The sequence below is a fragment of the Bradysia coprophila genome, unplaced genomic scaffold, assembly GCF_014529535.1.
Source record: "Bradysia coprophila strain Holo2 unplaced genomic scaffold, BU_Bcop_v1 contig_137, whole genome shotgun sequence".
Classification (NCBI taxonomy): Eukaryota; Metazoa; Arthropoda; class Insecta; order Diptera; family Sciaridae; genus Bradysia; species Bradysia coprophila.
Genome location: NW_023503408.1, coordinates 631,990 through 650,599, shown reverse-complemented (window position 1 = coordinate 650,599; position 18,610 = coordinate 631,990). Strand labels below are relative to the sequence as shown.

Below are 18,610 nucleotides of genomic sequence, written 5' to 3'. Positions count from 1 at the left end.
TGGAGGAGTAAAGGGGGAGGAGGCTACAAAACCTTAAGTCAAGTTACCATAGTGCACCAGCAAACTCACAAACTTACTTCTAGCATTCTTCCATCAACCTATAACAGATTCGGTAACCTTTCGCGTATATTCTCTCGAAATCCTTTAATCCTTGCTTTTGAGATTTTAGACTGTATGGGCCCAGCGACAAAGAAATTTATCAACAAACTGGGTTCATTAATGAAACGGGCTACGGGTGAGGTCAAATCAAAGCATTATCTTTTTCAAAGAATTTCAATCGCAATGTAACGTGGAAACGCAGCTTGCATTTTGGGAACAGTAGGGAAACGGCATTATTGTGAGCAGTCCCTTTTGTCGAAATTCATTGAAATTGTTCGAAATTCATTGAATTCATTCACGTGGCTCGATTCTAAATGATGTCCAATGGATGTCCGAGACAAAAATGTAATTCAAAGTCTAGGGGCCATTCACAAATTACGCACGCTCTTAAAGGGGGAGGGGGGTTTGACAAAAGCGTAAGCTTCATACATTTTTGAAATTTTCTCCATACATTTTCGCGTGCAATGGGGGAGGGGGGGTCTGAAATTTCGAATTTGGTGCGTGCGTAATTTGTGAACACGAAGAGAAAAGTATTGGAAGCGTTACATATCCTCACGTCACTCAACCAAATACTATGAACTTCAGAAGAGATACGGAAAATATATGTGCCGCGTACAAAAGCTTACTAAGTTAAAAGCTCCCGTTTTTTCCACTTTTTTACGACAGTTCATTTCGCAATTGTTTTGTTTTTATTTTCTCCACCTCCGTCGAATCTTAAGGTTCAGATTAGGGATTACATTCGAAATGATGAAATTCTTCAGAGATAGAGATCCCCTAAAATTCTGGTCAAGAATAAGATTGAAAAGATATGATTACTAATTTGAATTGTGCCACAAGCATTATTCACTTAGAATATAAAAGTCGTTGTGTTGTATATGAGAACCGATAAATTCACTAAATCTCTGAGATTCTCGATGCCAAGATAAAATGGAGAAAAACCGCTTCAAATAGGACAAAACTTAAGAATTTCTGTATACAAATTATTATGCGTTTCTGATGACCCAAAATATATCAATTTTCTAACATTCCCGTAGCATAAACGTTAAGACTGAAGGCCAAAAATATTTATATTAACTCATCGATTGATTGTAATGTTTTCCGAAATTTAGAGTAAATAAAGGCAAAATTGCACAAAACCTCGATTGAAATTTGCAAAAAGCCAAATAAATACAAAAAATGTCACTTTGGAATCTGTTGCCAAATGCACAATGAAAATATTATGAAAAGAATTTGTCATTTGTCATGTACCAAGGGTTCGGATCTCAGAACGGTCGAAGTACAGCCGATCGTCATTTTGGTAGATGTGTGTTGGTTACACAACCTCTTATGATTAGTATTTTGTCTAATTTAAACTCAACAATGCCCACGTTTGACCTGCAAATTCTAGTTGACGAATAAGTTCTTATTAAAGGCAATCACGGCTTTGTTTAATAAATGTCTCCAATGGGAAGAAGTACCAGAAGCCTGGGAAAATGCGGTAATTACATTGCTGCATAAAAAAGGAGACATAACAAAGCTGGAAAATTACCGGCCCATAAGCCTATTGTCAACACTCTACAAGTTGTTTATGAAAATCATTACGAAGAGGAACACTAACAAGTTCGACTTCTACCAACCTGTTGAACAAGCTGCTTTCAGATCTGGTTTCAGCACAAACGACCATTTGCAGGTGATGAGAACGCTTATTGAGAAGTGTCGTGAATACAACATCGACATAGTCTTGCTATTCATAGACTTCGAAAAAGCTTTCGATTCAGTGGAAACATGGTCGATATTGGACGCATTAGACGAATGTAGAGTAGACTCAAGGTACTCCAACACAATTCGATATGTGTACAAAAATGCTACTTCATGTATAAAACTTCATAAGAGCACGGAGAAATTCAGAATCGGCCGAGGTGTAAGGCAGGGTGACACTATTTCACCGAAATTATTCACGGCGATTCTGCAGAGTGTTTTTAGGAAGTTAAACTGGAGTAAAATGGGAATAAAGATAAATGGAGAGTACCTGAGCAATCTCCGCTTCGCTGATGACATTGTACCGATAGCAGCGAATATAGGTCAGGCTCAGCTTATGCTACAACAGTTAAGTGAAGAGGCAATCAAAGTTGGCCTCAAGATGAACTTATCGAAAACAAAAGTCATGACCAACATCAGGGACGATAGAGAAATCAAAATTGGTGACACTGTCATTGAACGAGTCGACAGCTATGTATATCTAGGACATAAACTGAAGTTAGGTCTGGACAACCAGACTGCCGAAATAAGACGTAGGATTGGTCTTGCATGGGCAGCGTTCGGAAAACTCAGACTAATTTTCAAAAGCAAAATGAATAATAGTCTGAAACGCAAAGTTTTCGACACTTGTGTCCTTCCAGTGCTCACTTATGGAGCGGAAACGTTAACTTTAACGAAAGCATCCGAAGATAAATTGAGAGTGACACAAAGAGCCATGGAACGGAGTATGCTTGGAATAACACTCAGAGACAGAATGACGAATCAATGGATTCGACAACAAACCAGGGTCGTTGATGTCATGGAAAGAATAGCATCTCTGAAATGGAGCTGGGCGGGACATATTGCAAGAAGGACAGACGAACGTTGGACCAAAAAGATCATGAACTGGCGACCATATAAAAGACGAGCTATAGGTAGACCACCAGAGAGATGGACAAACGGAATTAAGAATATTGCAGGTACAAACTGGCAGCAAATGGCAATGGATCGTACGAAATGGAAAGAAGTTGGAGAGGCCTACATCCAGCAGTGGATAGAAACAGGCTGAAAAAGAAGAAGAAGAAGAAGAATAAGTTCTGAAAGAACAGGTTAAGACACTCGTAACAGCAGCTGGCATTAAAATATGATGAGTGCAGTCAGTGCTTCTATAGCTTCAACACAAACATTTTAGTAGACAAAAAGTCTCTTCTAAATTGGTTTACTGTCTTTGTGATCAAGTCAGATGAGAGCTAGCCTGTCTTTTTAGAATCATGGCCCTACGTTAGTGAAGGGCCGTGATGCAAGTCCGTTCACACTGAAAAATGTGACAAAAAAACATTTTCCGTAGGACTGAGGAACTTATATACACAACTTTTTTGACTTTAGGCGTCCGTACGAGTTCAACGAGCTATCACACGCCTCATAAGGTTAAGATTTGGCCGAGATTTTAAATTTCAAAACTTGAAAATTTGTATGAAGAAATTGTTACAATGAAACTTTTGAATTTACCGGTGGATTTGGCTGAAATCTTTAGTGTATGTCAAGGACGTAATTTTAAGAAACTAATTTGAAGGAATTTTCATAAGAGCTTAAAATTTCGGAGCTATGAGCATTTTAAGCTATTGAACTATAGAATCCATAACTCAGAAAATATGGCAGATAGAAAGTTCGTTTAAAAGACAAATTTATAGTTTCAAATTTCAGTCGACACGTGTTTGATGGTTTTCCCCAAGAATCGATCATTTGGGAGCTATGAGCGTTTTAAGTGCGAGCTATGTCAGCCATAACTCGAAAAATATGGCAGATAGAAACCTCGTATAAAAGACAAAGTTATAGAGTATTAGATTATAGTCGATGCGCGTTTCATGGTTTCCCTAAAAAGTCGCTTATCTTGGAGCTATGAGCGTTTTAAGTGCGTTAAATTTTTGAATTTCGACAAATTTTCTATTTTCGTCCAATTTTCGATTTTTGTTAAATTTTCGATTTTCATCAACTTATTGATTTTCGTTAAATTTTCAATTTTCGTTAAATTTTTAAATTTCGTCAAATTTTTGATTTCCGTCAAATTTTCGATTTTCGACAAATTTTTTAATTTAGTAAAATGAAAGCTTTCGGCTTTCTTCCGTTTGAATTCCATTCTTTAAAGCAATATATCCCACAATTTTAAAAAATTTCCTTCCTCAACATATGCCACTTGTGACGCAATTTTTTTGTTTGTTATAATATTCTTCCGAAAATTTTTGTGGTAAGATTTTTGTTGATAAAACTTTCGCGTACTATCCTCATCAGCACCCCCACTGTAAGTGGGTTTGGGCGATTTCGATTGACGATACCTAGTGCTTGGACACGCAAAGTAGTTAATGAGAACTTAAAATATCGACAAAATCAAAAATGAAACTGAATTTGAATTTCAAACAGTACGTACAATGTACATTATGCGGAAAATATTCGCAATTCTCGATTTTGACGTTTAACACTACTTTTATGTTGAAATTTTTGAATGTCGGATATAAGTATATTCAAATTTCTCACACAAAAAATAATTGTCGCCACATTCTATGTAAAAGAATACGTTCGACAGTCTCCACACAACGTAGTATAAAACCAAAAAGTGGAATAGAAACTTGGGCCATATGTTTTGATATAGCGAAATTATTTTGTGAAACAGAAGTAAATCATAGTCAATCATTTAAAACGAGCCATCAGAACAGTCGGAGCGTTTGCTGCGACTGAGCCCCGTACAAACCCGTATATCTATTGCGTACGTGACCCTAATGCGTCTGTCACCCTACTTTGACCGTAAGCCTATTGCGCCGGTTAATGTAGTTAAAGTAAAATTATTATCTCTTCAAGACCTACAAGCCTAGCAAAAAACTCGACCAATCGCTAGAAAACTATTTTGGGCCCCTTTTGGCAGACCCTTACGTCATGACCTCGAGTGTCGACAACAAAATAAAGTTCACCAAATGTAGTACCATGTTTTACTCGCAACAGTTATACGAATCGAATGAGCTATAAGTCAATAATATCCGTGACACCTTGTCCCAAAGTTGTTAGAAGATTTCACGATATCACTCTTAAACGAGCCATCAGAACAGTCGGAGCGTTTGCTGCGACTGAGCACCGTACAAACCTGTATATCTATTGCGTACGTGACCCTAGTGCGTCTGTCACCCAACTAAAATTATTATGGAATGTGTACATCTTAGAAATAGCGCATAGCGTAATTACGAAGCCCCGTACGACGTTCCTTTCAAATGAAAATTTTAATTTATTGAGTATAAATACACATCGAGCCCTAGTACCGGCCTTAGTCCGAGGACCCAAATTTAATTTTTTTTTCAACAACATTCTATTCGGCCTTCGATTACCTTCCAAATCAAACAAAAATTACGAAAAACGAATGAAATTTACTCGAGTTCTATGTAAAATACACATAGGGCCCTAGTAGCATTTCACTTCTAAGGCCCTAACTCACGGTTCACTCACCCGGTTTTAAAAAACCTTTTTCCTGGATTGGTATTGACAATACCTATCATTTGGCATGTCATAAATATCACCAAAAGACCTTAAATCACTTAGGTGGCCCTAATTCACGAAGGGCCGACCCGAATATGCCCACCTTCGAACTTAGCCTCACTATTTCGACTATCTTTCAGGGAAATTTTTTTTTTGAAATCGGATTTGATTTACTCAAGATATCGACGTGACAGACAGCCGGACAGACAAAATTTTTATTGCAGATTCGTCATCTATGAACATAGGCAAACACTTTGCCCTTACCGTCTGCTTCGAATTCCATCAATTACACACGGCATCGCAATCCTATAAGCCCCTTTGTACTTCGTACGGGGCTAATAATAAATTTAGGAATTTCGCTCGGCCAAAAGGAAAAAGTCACCAATTTCATAAGAACAACAGCTGGGAGAAAGTCCACCTTACTATCGCGGTCATGCGTCGAAAAGAGCAAATACCCTTGAAGATGTTTATCATTGTGGATATCATGATGTTGAAAAAGAAGAAGAAAAAGCAAAACGTGGTATGATGTATGCCAAGATGTTCGACTTCTTTGGGATTTGACAAAGATTAACAATATTACTTATAAGATCGTCGTGGACTACAAATTGTTGTTGATAATGATTGGGCAGCAGACAGCTACGAGCCCATATCCGTGTTCCTTTTGCTTCATAATGTTTGAAGAAGTGGAGAAGTGGGAAGGAAAGTTCCATGTTCCGGAGATCTGCGAATAAGCGAAGAATGCCTGAAATTGAAAACTTTTGGCGATCTCAGAGAAAGCTACAACAAATTCGTCAGTATGAATCATGACAAAAAAAATCGCTAAAGATTGTCACAGCACAATCAATTTGCCGATATTTGATGACATACCAGTAATCGAGAAAGCAATAATCCCTGATTCTCATGAAATCCAAGGGATTGTTGATCATATTTTTTGCGATGGACTGGTGCCACTGATGGGCGGTTCAATGACACAAGAAACTAAATTTGATCTCAAAACACTATCACGGGGAGAAATTCGAAGGCAATGCTTGCCGACGTCTACTTAAAGAGTCTGATCGTCTAGCTGATGCGGATGGGGTCTGTTCCGCTGGTGGATATAATACCATTTATTCAAACATCGAAAATAATGAACAAGCTGGTTGATGCTTCGTTTAAGTCTGGTCGACTTAACAACAAGTGGAGGAAAAAGGTTGATGAATTAACGCGAGTATATACAGCTACAGATTTATCGTTTACGCTAAAAGGTCATGTTCTATTTTCTCCAATTTCTAATCTAATTTGAACACTTCGAACATAGTTTACATATTTTCTACATGAGTGTCATTGGGTATGTGGTCAGAACGAACCGGATAGGGAGTTCATCGAGAGTTTTTGAATTACTGGTCGAAATACCAAATTAACTATTTGGAGTCAGATAATTATGTACATCACTTGAAAAAAGCTGTCGTCGAGTTTTCGTCTAGACATTTATAAAAATGTAAATTTTAAATTTTTATTGATTTATCGTTAAAACAACAACAACAATTAAAACAGGGTGTCACTTTGTCTAAAAAATCGGATTTTATTGAAAACTTCGTTGTAAGCCGACTTTTTTTTGCACGATAAGTACCTGCAAGCCCATTTTCAACGCAAAGAGAGCAATAACCAAAAGGTACATTCCCCTATCTGGAGAGTAAACCTATAAGGTACAGTTCGATTTGTGGCATAAATGTTCGATTCTATAACTTTTTACATAGGCAATTTTTCGCCATGGTGTACTTTGCATAAATAAAAAAAAAGTTGTATGGGGTAGCATCTGGTCCGACAGAACATCAATCAATTTCTGGGCGCATTTTCATCAAAACTTTATTTTGGTTCCGGGGGACCGTGAATGCTGGTCGAAATAAATGTATCAAACATGGCAGATTTTTCGAGACAATACTGGAACGGTCAACGTAGTGGACCTGCTTAGGCTGAAAAAAGGGCTTAATCGTGCATCTTACAAAATCGTGGTAACGATGATTGTTGGTTGTTCCGTGTCGATTCCTGATTCTAAATTGATTTGATGTGGGGCCAAGACGGCAGCTCAATAGTTCTCCGGTGAGCGGCCGTTATGTCACTTTTATTTCTATGATTTTTCATTCGTAAACGGGAAGAGATATTAATCTACTTCCAAAGGATAAATTTTAGAGAAAAGTCTGCGATGTATTTCGATGTATTTTTACATGAAGAACATGTGGTGACTTCACTGTTACAGACATATCTCCGGAATGAGCTGCCCGATTTCAATAAATAAAAAACGAAAATGAAGCTCTTTAAATTCTCTATAAACCTTCTGAAGAAAGTTTTTGCGAATTTTCAGTCTTTCTATAGGTTTCAGGGATTTTCCTTTGAGAAAAAAATATTTTTCGACTTTGACCAATTTTTTCCGTCATTTTGGATTCAAATGTCAAAAAATAAATTCCGCCAAAAAAAATTCAGACTTTTCTCTAAAATTTATCCTTTGGAAGTAGATTAATATCTCTTCCCGTTTACGAATGAAAAATCATAGAAATAAAAGTGACATAACGGCCGCTCACCGGAGAACTATTGAGCTGCCGTCTTGGCCCCACATCAATTTAGAATCAGGAATCGTTACGGAACAACCTACAATCATCGTTACAACGATTTTGTACGATGCACGATTTTTTGCCTAAGCAGGTCCACTAACGTTTCGAATGTAAATGAATGTTCTCAATTCAATTATACAACCAGTGGGCAAAGTCTTAGCGCCATTTAAGCAAGGAAATTGGTACTGCCAATGGTACTGTTTTGGATGCACTATGGCTACGGACGCATTAGGGTTAAGGTAAAATTATGTCAAATTTCCTAACTTCTCATTATGAAAAACCTATCTGTTATTTGTGTCACGACTTTATCTTCCAAAGAATCGCACCTGCGTTTGAGTAATGAGTATCTCGTGTCCAGATACCACAATCCCGGGTGAAAAAAAAAGTGGTCTCTGAGACCTATTTTAGACCGGTTCGCTTGTATGGCAGTGAGACTACGTATTTTTGACCTTTGAGAATTCATCCGAGAATGGTGAGACGTCTCATTCGAGAATGGTTGTGAATTTGCGATACGTCCTGAAACTAAGTGAGTGGTCTCATTTTGGATTTGCTAGACCTGGTGAGACTGACTGTGTACCAAAGAGACGTTTCAACCGGTCTCAAAAATCCGAAATAATATTTTCTGAAAATGAGACGTCTCAACCGGTCTCACAAGTCCAACAAAAATTATTCTAGCAAAGAGACGTCTCTACCGGTCTCAGAAGTGAAAAAAAATATTTTCTGAAAATGAGACGTCTCAACCGGTCTCAAACATCCGAAATAATATTTTCTGCCAAAGAGACGTTTCAACCGGTCTCAAAAATCCGAAATAATATTTTCTACTAAAGAGAACGTCTCCACCGGTCTCAGAAACGGAAAAAAATATTTTCTGAAAATGAGACGTCTCAACCGGTCTCACAAGTCCAACAAAAATTTTTCTAGTAAAGAGACGTCTCTACCGGTCTCAGAAACGGAAAAAAATATTTTCTGAAAATGAGACGTCTCAACCGGTCTCACAAGTCCAACAAAAATTTTTCTAGTAAAGAGACGTCTCTACCGGTCTCAGAAACGGAAAAAAATATTTTCTGAAAATGAGACGTCTCAACCGGTCTCAGAAGTCCAACAAAAATTTTTCTAGTAAAGAGACGTCTCTACCGGTCTCAGAAACGGAAAAAAATATTTTCTGAAAATGAGACGTCTCAACCGGTCTCACAAGTCCAACAAAAATTATTCTAGCAAAGAGACGTCTCTACCGGTCTCAGAAACGGAAAAAAATATTTTCTGAAAATGAGACGTCTCAACCGGTCTCACAAGTCCAACAAAAATTTTTCTAGTAAAGAGACGTCTCTACCGGTCTCAGAAACGGAAAAAAAAATTCTGAAAATGAGACGTCCAACCGGGCGCACAAGTCCAACAAAAATTATTCTAGCAAAGAGCTCTACCGGTCTCAGAAACGAAAAAAAAATTCTGAAAATGAGACGTCTCAACCGGGTGCACAAGTCCAAGAAATAAAGAAATGAAAACATAACTGCAATGAGACCACTTGTCCAGTCTCACAAGTCCAAAGAAATATTTTTTCCATCGTGAGACCACTCAGTCAGTCTCCACAATTCAAAAAAATATTTTCTGCCACAGATACCACTCATTCAGTCTCGCACTGTTCACAAATAAATGTAAGCAAAAAGACTATTCGTTCAGTCTCAAGCGATCTGGAGATATAACTGCTACGAGACCACTCATCCAGTCTCGTACAGATCACGCATAGATGTTAGCAAAGAGACTACTCGTTCCGTCTGAAGCGATCTGAAAACATATAAGCAATGAGACCACTCATTCAGCCTCACAAGGTCTGGCAAAGACATTTATCGAAAAGAGACTACTCGTTCAGCCTACAGCATTCTCATTCGTTCATCCAAAATGTATTTAGCACACAAAAAATATTTTGAGACCGAAATGAAAATTCCAGCAATTTTGAGATTGGAGTTAGACCGTTGAGAATACGTATTTCGTGGTCTCATGAGACCGTCATTTTCACCCGGGATCGGACAATGTATCTTAAATTCGACTCACACTTGCAAAAACAAGTTCTTACAACCGATGTAATTTTCATGTCATTATCAATTGCAGTGTAAATGGACGAGCTTCGAACTCAAACTTGTATGAGCCCAAATTTCTCACTTACCAATCCGGATGACAATCGCAAAATTTATTGTTTATATCATCCAACGACGGTGTTAGTAAAATTGAGTCAAATTACAACGAAATGTGGTGGCCGTATTGTTATGATAATATGTCGACAATTGATGTAATGAAATTGCTGGCGATATTGTTTTGCGAAATTTGAATTTAAAATTGGTCGGATGATTACATGTTTGTTAATAGCGCGTGTGACGCAGCCGTCCACTATAAAAGGATCAGAATGTCTTGGCAAAATCATCAGTTCAGTTTTGCCCGTCAAACTCTACAGTTTCCAAATTATCAAAATGATGAAATTCGCACTCTTCACCTTATTGATTGTGGCCGCATTCGCTGCTGCTTCAGCTGCCCCATCAGCAGAAGCCGCACCATGCTGGTGGTGGTGGATGTTACTTACAACAACCACAACAGCCGCAACTACAACCGCTGCTGCTGCCACAACTACTGCTGCTGCTGCCACAACCACTGCCGCTACAACCACCACCACAACAACCACAACTACTGTTGCTTCCGGTTAAATAATAGTGGAAATTTAATTTATTTAAAAATAAATGCGCTCGTCGGCTTGAAAAACAAATTTTAGTTTCATTTTGAGACGAGGAGGGAGTGGTGATGTAATAATGGTTGCGATTCTGATTTCACGCCTGCCGTACACAATGTTGTTGACCAATTTATTAAGGAAACGGCACGGAATTTGCAAAGCATATGAATGGTCAAGCTGTGAATTTAGGAATGAAGGGATGCTTCAGTGACTAGTCGTAGTCACCTACAATTTACGAAGTGATAGCCTTCTTCTTCTTCTTCTTTTTCAGCCTGTTTCTATCCACGGCTGGATGTAGGCCTCTCCAACTTCTTTCCATTTCGTACGATCCATTGCCATTTGCTGCCAGTTTGTACCTCCAATATTCTTAATTCCGTTTGTCCATCCCTCTGGTGGTCTACCTATAGCTCGTCTTTTATATGGTCGCCAGTTCATGATCTTTTTGGTCCAACGTTCGTCTGTCCTTCTTGCAATATGTCCCGCCCAGCTCCATTTCAGAGATGCTATTCTTTCCATGACATCAACGACCCTGGTTTGTTGTCGAATCCATTGATTCGTCATTCTGTCTCTGAGTGTTATTCCAAGCATACTCCGTTCCATGGCTCTTTGTGTCACTCTCAATTTATGTTCGGATGCTTTTGTTAAAGTTAACGTTTCCGCTCCATAAGTGAGCACTGGAAGGACACAAGTGTCGAAAACTTTGCGTTTCAGACTATTATTCATTTTGCTTTTGAAAATTAGTCTGAGTTTTCGGAACGCTGCCCATGCGAGACCAATCCTACGTCTTATTTCTGCAGTTTGGTTGTCCAGACCTAACTTCAGTTTATGTCCTAGATATACATAGCTGTCGACTCGTTCAATGACAGTGTCACCAATTTTGATTTCTCTGTCGTCCCCGATGTTGGTCATGACTTTTGTTTTCGATAAGTTCATCTTGAGGCCAACTTTGCTTGCCTCTTCACTTAACTGTTGAAGCATAAGCTGAGCCTGACCTAGATTCGCTGCTATCGGTACAATGTCATCAGCGAAGCGGAGATTGCTCAGGTACTCTCCATTTATCTTTATTCCCATTTTACTCCAGTTTAACTTCCTAAAAATACTCTGCAGAATCGCCGTGATAGCCTACAAATAAGAAATTCCGACTTGAAATTTTTCAAAAACGATCCATCAGAACTGTTCGAGCTTAATTCTGATAACTCAGTTAGTCTATTGCCTGCATCCTAATAGTATGATACAATAGTGCCAGAAGTCAATTTTTTACTGAAATTTTACAGAAACGGTCTGCTCATCCGACTTAATATAATACTTTTTTCATGGACCAATATAGTTTCATCATCGGGAATACGATATTTCTATTGTTTAAATCAGCTAAAATCAGTCAAATTAATTCAGGTTTACGCACCCACGTCCACCCATGATGACGAAGAAGTAGAAAGATTCTATGAAGATGTCGAGAAAGCTCTGGACGAAAACCCATCACATTACCAATATCTAATCGGTGATTTCAATGCGAAGCTGGGAAAACGAGAAGAAGACTCAGAAGTTTCTATTGGTAGTTTTAGCAACGACCAAAGAAATGAGCGTGGAAATACTTTACTCAACTTCTTACAGCAACGCAATTTGTACGCAATGAATTCATTTTTTGCCGGAAAGCCTCAAAGGAAATGGACTTGGGCTAGTGCAGATGGTGTAACGAAAAATGAGATCGATTACATCATAACTGGCTGTAAGTCAACCGTTAAGAACGTTACGGTCCTAAACAATTTTTCAACCGGTAGTGATCACCGAATGGTTCGTGCAAGAGTCACGTTAAATACCAGATTTCAAAGATCACAACTAGTTCAGAAAAGTGCAAGGATTGACGTACAACGGCTTTACACACAAAATGAAGAATTTGCTACGAAAATGACTGCCGAATTAGATAACGTCAACAATCAATGTGAAACATTGGACGAATTGAATACCAAAATCGTCGATACAATAATGGGATTCATGAAATCCAAATGCAAATCCGTCCAAGGGAAAGAATCAAAACTCAGCAGAGAAACATTAGACCTGATCGCAAGCAGAGCAGAGTTGGTAAAAAACGGAGGACGAGATTCGGTGGAATACCGGAACCTGTCTAAAAGTATCAACAAAGCAAGGAGATCAGATGAAAGAAAATATAATGTCCAATTGGCTCAAAACATAATTGAAGCTAACTGCAATATGAAAGTCCTACGGAGAAAAATGACAAACGCCAAAAAAGAAATCTTCAAATTACGAGACAAAACAGGAACGATCCAAACGGATCGAAATGCGATATTAAACATTGCAACAGAATTTTATGAGAATTTGTTTTCTTCAGCAAGACAGAGTCCAACGGAAGAAACCGAAGATAGACCAATAATAAGAAACGTGGGATCGGAGGATATGCCCGACATAACTGTTGATGAAGTCAAGGCCGCAGTAGCCGAGATGAAAAACAAAAAGTCTCCCGGAGAAGATGGTGTTCCAGTGGAAGCCATTAAACTGGGTGGAGACTCCTTATTAAAGGCAATCACGGCTTTGTTTAATCAATGTCTCCAATGGGAAGAAGTACCAGAAGCCTGGGAAAATGCGGTAATTACATTGCTGCATAAAAAAGGAGACATAACAAAGCTGGAAAATTACCGGCCCATAAGCCTATTGTCAACACTCTACAAGTTGTTTATGAAAATCATTACGAAGAGGAACACTAACAAGTTCGACTTCTACCAACCTGTTGAACAAGCTGCTTTCAGATCTGGTTTCAGCACAAACGACCATTTGCAGGTGATGAGAACGCTTATTGAGAAGTGTCGTGAATACAACATCGACATAGTCTTGCTATTCATAGACTTCGAAAAAGCTTTCGATTCAGTGGAAACATGGTCGATATTGGACGCATTAGACGAATGTAGAGTAGACTCAAGGTACTCCAACACAATTCGATATGTGTACAAAAATGCTACTTCATGTATAAAACTTCATAAGAGCACGGAGAAATTCAGAATTGGCCGAGGTGTAAGGCAGGGTGACACCATTTCACCGAAATTATTCACGGCGATTCTGCAGAGTATTTTTAGGAAGTTAAACTGGAGTAAAATGGGAATAAAGATAAATGGAGAGTACCTGAGCAATCTCCGCTTCGCTGATGACATTGTACCGATAGCAGCGAATCTAGGTCAGGCTCAGCTTATGCTACAACAGTTAAGTGAAGAGGCAAGCAAAGTTGGCCTCAAGATGAACTTATCGAAAACAAAAGTCATGACCAACATCGGGGACGATAGAGAGATCAAAATTGGTGACACTGTCATTGAACGAGTCGACAGCTACGTATATCTAGGACATAAACTGAAGTTAGGTCTGGACAACCAGACTGCAGAAATAAGACGTAGGATTGGTCTTGCATGGGCAGCGTTCGGAAAACTCAGACTAATTTTCAAAAGCAAAATGAATAATAGTCTGAAACGCAAAGTTTTCGACACTTGTGTCCTTCCAGTGCTCACTTATGGAGCGGAAACGTTAACTTTACCGAAAGCTTCCGAAGGTAAATTGAGAGTGACACAAAGAGCCATGGAACGGAGTATGCTTGGAATAACACTCAGAGACAGAATGACGAATCAATGGATTCGCCAACAGACCAGTCATGGAAAGAATAGGATCTCTGAAATGGAGCTGGGCGGGACATATTACAAGAAGGACAGACGAACGTTGGACCAAAAAGATCATGAACTGGCGACCATATTGTACAATATTGCAGCTTCCCGCCTCGTTTAAATCTTTATTACATTGAAATTAGCTGAGCATTACGTAATACGCTCCATCTATTAATGGCAAATTGTACTAATTTTATATCCTCTTCGAACTGTAACCGAAATAAGAGGACATTCTTAGTTATATTGTCTAACAAGTAACATCCAACCAACCAATCATCCAACCATTTATAAAACCAAATATTTAAGTTTGAATAAAATAAAATTATTGAAAACTTGCATTTTCAAACATGGTCCTTCGAGCCTAAAATTAGAATCAGTGAAGTGAAAACGAAAATACAGTCCACAATTTATCAGAAAATATTCTATTCGTCGCTACATACCAGTATACCATTGCTGTTCGATAATTCTTTGTTCAAAATCCGTTAACCGATATTTTACTGTGCTGCGATGGAAGGAAAAATTAATCTTCAGATATCAAAGGTCGAGAAGTTTTTGGACTTTTGTGGATCTGTTATATCGATGTCTGAACCGAATTTATCTAAGGGTTACCTCGATGGCAAGTACAAAATAATTATGTTGATGTGGTCACAGATAGAGACAATGAACAACGTAATTGTGGCAGCCGATGGTACATCAGAAGCAGAAGTAAGGCAGACGCAAAAAAATTACGAACGGGCCTTCAATATGTTGGACAAGGTCACCATCCAAATTCATGAAAAAATAGAGGAAATCACAGCGGCAACAGCATCCAATCTACCACCGCTGCAATTACCAGAAAATTTGGTTTTGAATCTGAACAAGAAGTCCAATTTAAAGCTCAAACCAATCGAAATTCCGATATTTTCCGGTGAATACAAGTCCTGGATATCATTCAAAAATATGTTCGACTCGCTCATTCATAATAATGCCGAATTTAGTGATTTACAAAGGATGCATTATCTGAAATCATGCATATCTGATGAAGCGGAACGCTTATTATCACAATTTGATGTAACGGAACATTCTTACAAAACAGCGTACGATACACTTACCGAACGATATCAGAACGAAGTCATATTAGTCGATGCACATATTGTAGATATCCTAGCTCAACCAGACCTTGTATTTGAATCGAGTGAGGGCATAAAAGAATTAATGGATAAGACAACGGATAATCTACGAGCTCTAAAAGGTTTAAAAATAGATACGAGTACGTGGGATCCCATTTTATTGTTACTGCTAGTACAAAAGTTGGATTCAGTCAACCGAGCCCTGTGGGAGCAAACACTAAAACCCAAAACGAGACCAACCATGGAAAAATTCCTCAGTTTTCTGAATATCAGATTTCACGCATTGGGTTGCCAGCAAAAATTCAAATTTTCAATTGGATCATCGACATCAAAAATCCAGCGTCAAACCGAAAACAATGATCATCAAACTGTACAAAATTCATCACATCAACGTTGCCCCGTATGTTCCGATGAAAATCATTCGATTTTTGCGTGCGAAATATTTCGAAAGGCTAATCAACACGACCGTTTTGAAATGGTTTCCAAGGCCAGATTATGTGAACGATGTTTGAGAGGTCATAAGGCAGAGTGTACCCAACAAGAAGGTTGCCGAGTATGTGGCGAATATCATCATACGTTCCTTCATCGCAATCACTGAGCAGCACAATTTAACCAAGAAAAGCAATTATTCAAAAAACCAACCAACCAACCAATTATTAGCACTGTCATATATAACCAGCCTATTTTTCCTGCGAGTGTAGTGATTATAGATTTATCATTCTAAAGCGAACTCTAATTGTTAAGAGAATCCGATTTCTATTTATTTGATTTAGCGTCAACGAATTAATTTTATTTATGCCGTACAGCTGTTGTTTTGGCTTTGTGCTTGCCGAAATTATAGTTTTTAGCTGTTTTTTCTGTCGTTGAAATTTATGAAGGCTAAAAGTGCAATGTCATTTAACGATCAGCTGATGAATGTAATACATCGATTTGCATCATCGATGATTTTTTTTTAAACGCTTGGTATCACTTCAACATCAACAAACCCCAGTAAACGAATTTTATCGTGTTTTTTTTTTATAAAATCTGATCCGTTCATTTGTTTGTGTAGAAAGCAAACAAATCACAATTTGATTCGGGTTGGTTTAAATCGAGGTCGACTCGACCAATTGTTTCCTTTTGTGGTTTGTTAACTCAGATTGTTTGAAATATAAATATTTCAAGGGTGGCAATGTACAATATTGCAGCTTCCCGCCTCGTTTAAATCTTTATTACATTGAAATTAGCTGAGCATTACGTAATACGCTCCATCTATTAATGGCAAATTGTACTAATTTTATATCCTCTTCGAACTGTAACCGAAATAAGAGGACATTCTTAGTTATATTGTCTAACAAGTAACATCCAACCAACCAATCATCCAACCATTTATAAAACCAAATATTTAAGTTTGAATAAAATAAAATTATTGAAAACTTGCATTTTCAAACACATATAAAAGACGAGCTATAGGTAGACCACCAGAGAGATCAGGGCCGGACTGGCTCCCAAAAGGCGCACTTGTGCGATGAGCCACGGCAAGAAACGGCAAGAAACGAAAACTTATTATTTAGAAAGAATGTAAGCATATGCTTCCTTTCAGCTGTTACTTGCACAAATACTATATATTATTTCGGATACAGTTTGTTATGCTACAGTTGAAATTGTTGAAAGTACTAAATTGTATACTTGGCGAGCAGAGCGAGCGATTTTTTTTAAATGAACCGTTCAAAGCTGAAATTTTATTGAAAACTTGCTTTGGAGTACAATTAAATTATTAGAAAATTTTTTAGTATTCCTGTGAAGAATCGCCAATATCAAATCACAAAAAAAAGAAATTGCCAAGAAAAATCGACAAAGTGTAAGGAAACGCCAGAAAAGAGAATAAACGCTAAGAAATGTGAAAAAAGCTACGAATGGAAAATTTGTCTTTCTAGCGTTTTTTCACACTTTGACGATTTTTTCTGGTGATGTAACAAATAAATAAAAAATGGTCAATCGACAAGAGGAATCACCAAACGCAAAAAAAATCGTCGAGGTGTGAAAAAATACCAAAATGATTTTTTTTATCTTCACGTTTCTTCTCACTTTAGCATATTTTATTCATTTACAAAACGTAAGCGTTTAGTGCGATCCTAGCAATTTTATCCTTCTACGAAATGTAATATGAAGGCACATCGTGCAGGGCTTATTATTGGGAATTTCAGTTCTCAAAATTCTAAAAATTCTTAAAAAATTCTAAAAATTCTCAAAATTCTTTAAAATTCTTAAAAAATTCTTAAAATTCTTAAAAATTCTTAAAAATTCTTAAAAAATTCTCAAAAAATTCTAAAAAAATTCTTCGAAAATATTTTGCATTTAATATGATTAAATTTTTCGTCTACTTCCTTGACTGAAAGTCAGGATTTTATGACAGATATTTTGAAAATGTTCTACATTGGCATAAAACGTTAAATACGGAAAACGTCCGTACACTTGTTACTGAAGTAATTCTTTATCGATTTTCAAAATTTTGGGCTCATTCGATGGAGAATGAAAATCATGAGGTTAAGTTCGTAGATTAGCAATATTGAAGTAGTGAGATGGGAGTAATTCTATACACAACTTCTTTTCTTTTTATTATTACGACATTTTTTCGTTGGTTGGTAGACTAGTCATTAAGTTCTAGAAAAATTGTAGAAGAAAGCTACTTTTTACTAAGAAAAACACACATAAAATACACATGAAATCACTGAAAGACGAATAGAGGGAGATTTAGTTTTATGATACGAATTGTTAGCCATATTGTTTATAGAGATATGGGCTTAGGTGGTCTGTGGTGGAGGAAAATAGTCTTATAACTTCACTCGGTCTTAGTTCAGAAAAGTGAGTTTTGAAAGTAAGTTTAAGCATGGATTTACTTGACATTAAAATGTTTTCTGGTGGTTCCGACCAGTGGGTGGCTAAGTTCGAAGAAGTTAATTTTTGCGTGAAATTATATTCTTAAAAGAATTTTTTCCATGCTTATAGGACATATGAAAGGTAATATTTGAACGAGTGTAAATATTGCGGCCAGAGCGAAGCGAGGGCCGTAATTTCCAGAGGTAGGCAAGAGATAGTAGACTCATATTTATTGGGTGTAAAACATCGCTCGCTGAACCTTCAACTCACAGCTCTCTTTGTTTCTTCAGAAAATTAAATTAATTTTGAGTTTTCTAAACAGTCAGTGAAAATAAAAGAGATTCA

At 37.6% G+C, this 18,610-nt stretch overlaps 2 long non-coding RNA genes across 2 annotated transcripts in view; one reads left to right on the top strand and one right to left on the bottom strand.

Moving 5' to 3' along the window:
* LOC119073134 overlaps positions 1-8,016 on the bottom strand; it is a 19,753-nt gene extending 11,737 nt beyond the window's left edge. Inside the window, exon 1 of the long non-coding RNA XR_005087007.1 lies at positions 7,563-8,016. This is a non-coding gene — a long non-coding RNA (uncharacterized LOC119073134). The remainder of the gene's footprint in view (positions 1-7,562) is intronic.
* LOC119073133 lies at positions 4,001-18,610 on the top strand. The gene is made up of 3 exons (XR_005087006.1): positions 4,001-4,011; positions 16,293-16,298; positions 18,480-18,610. It is a non-coding gene; the product is annotated as an uncharacterized LOC119073133 (long non-coding RNA).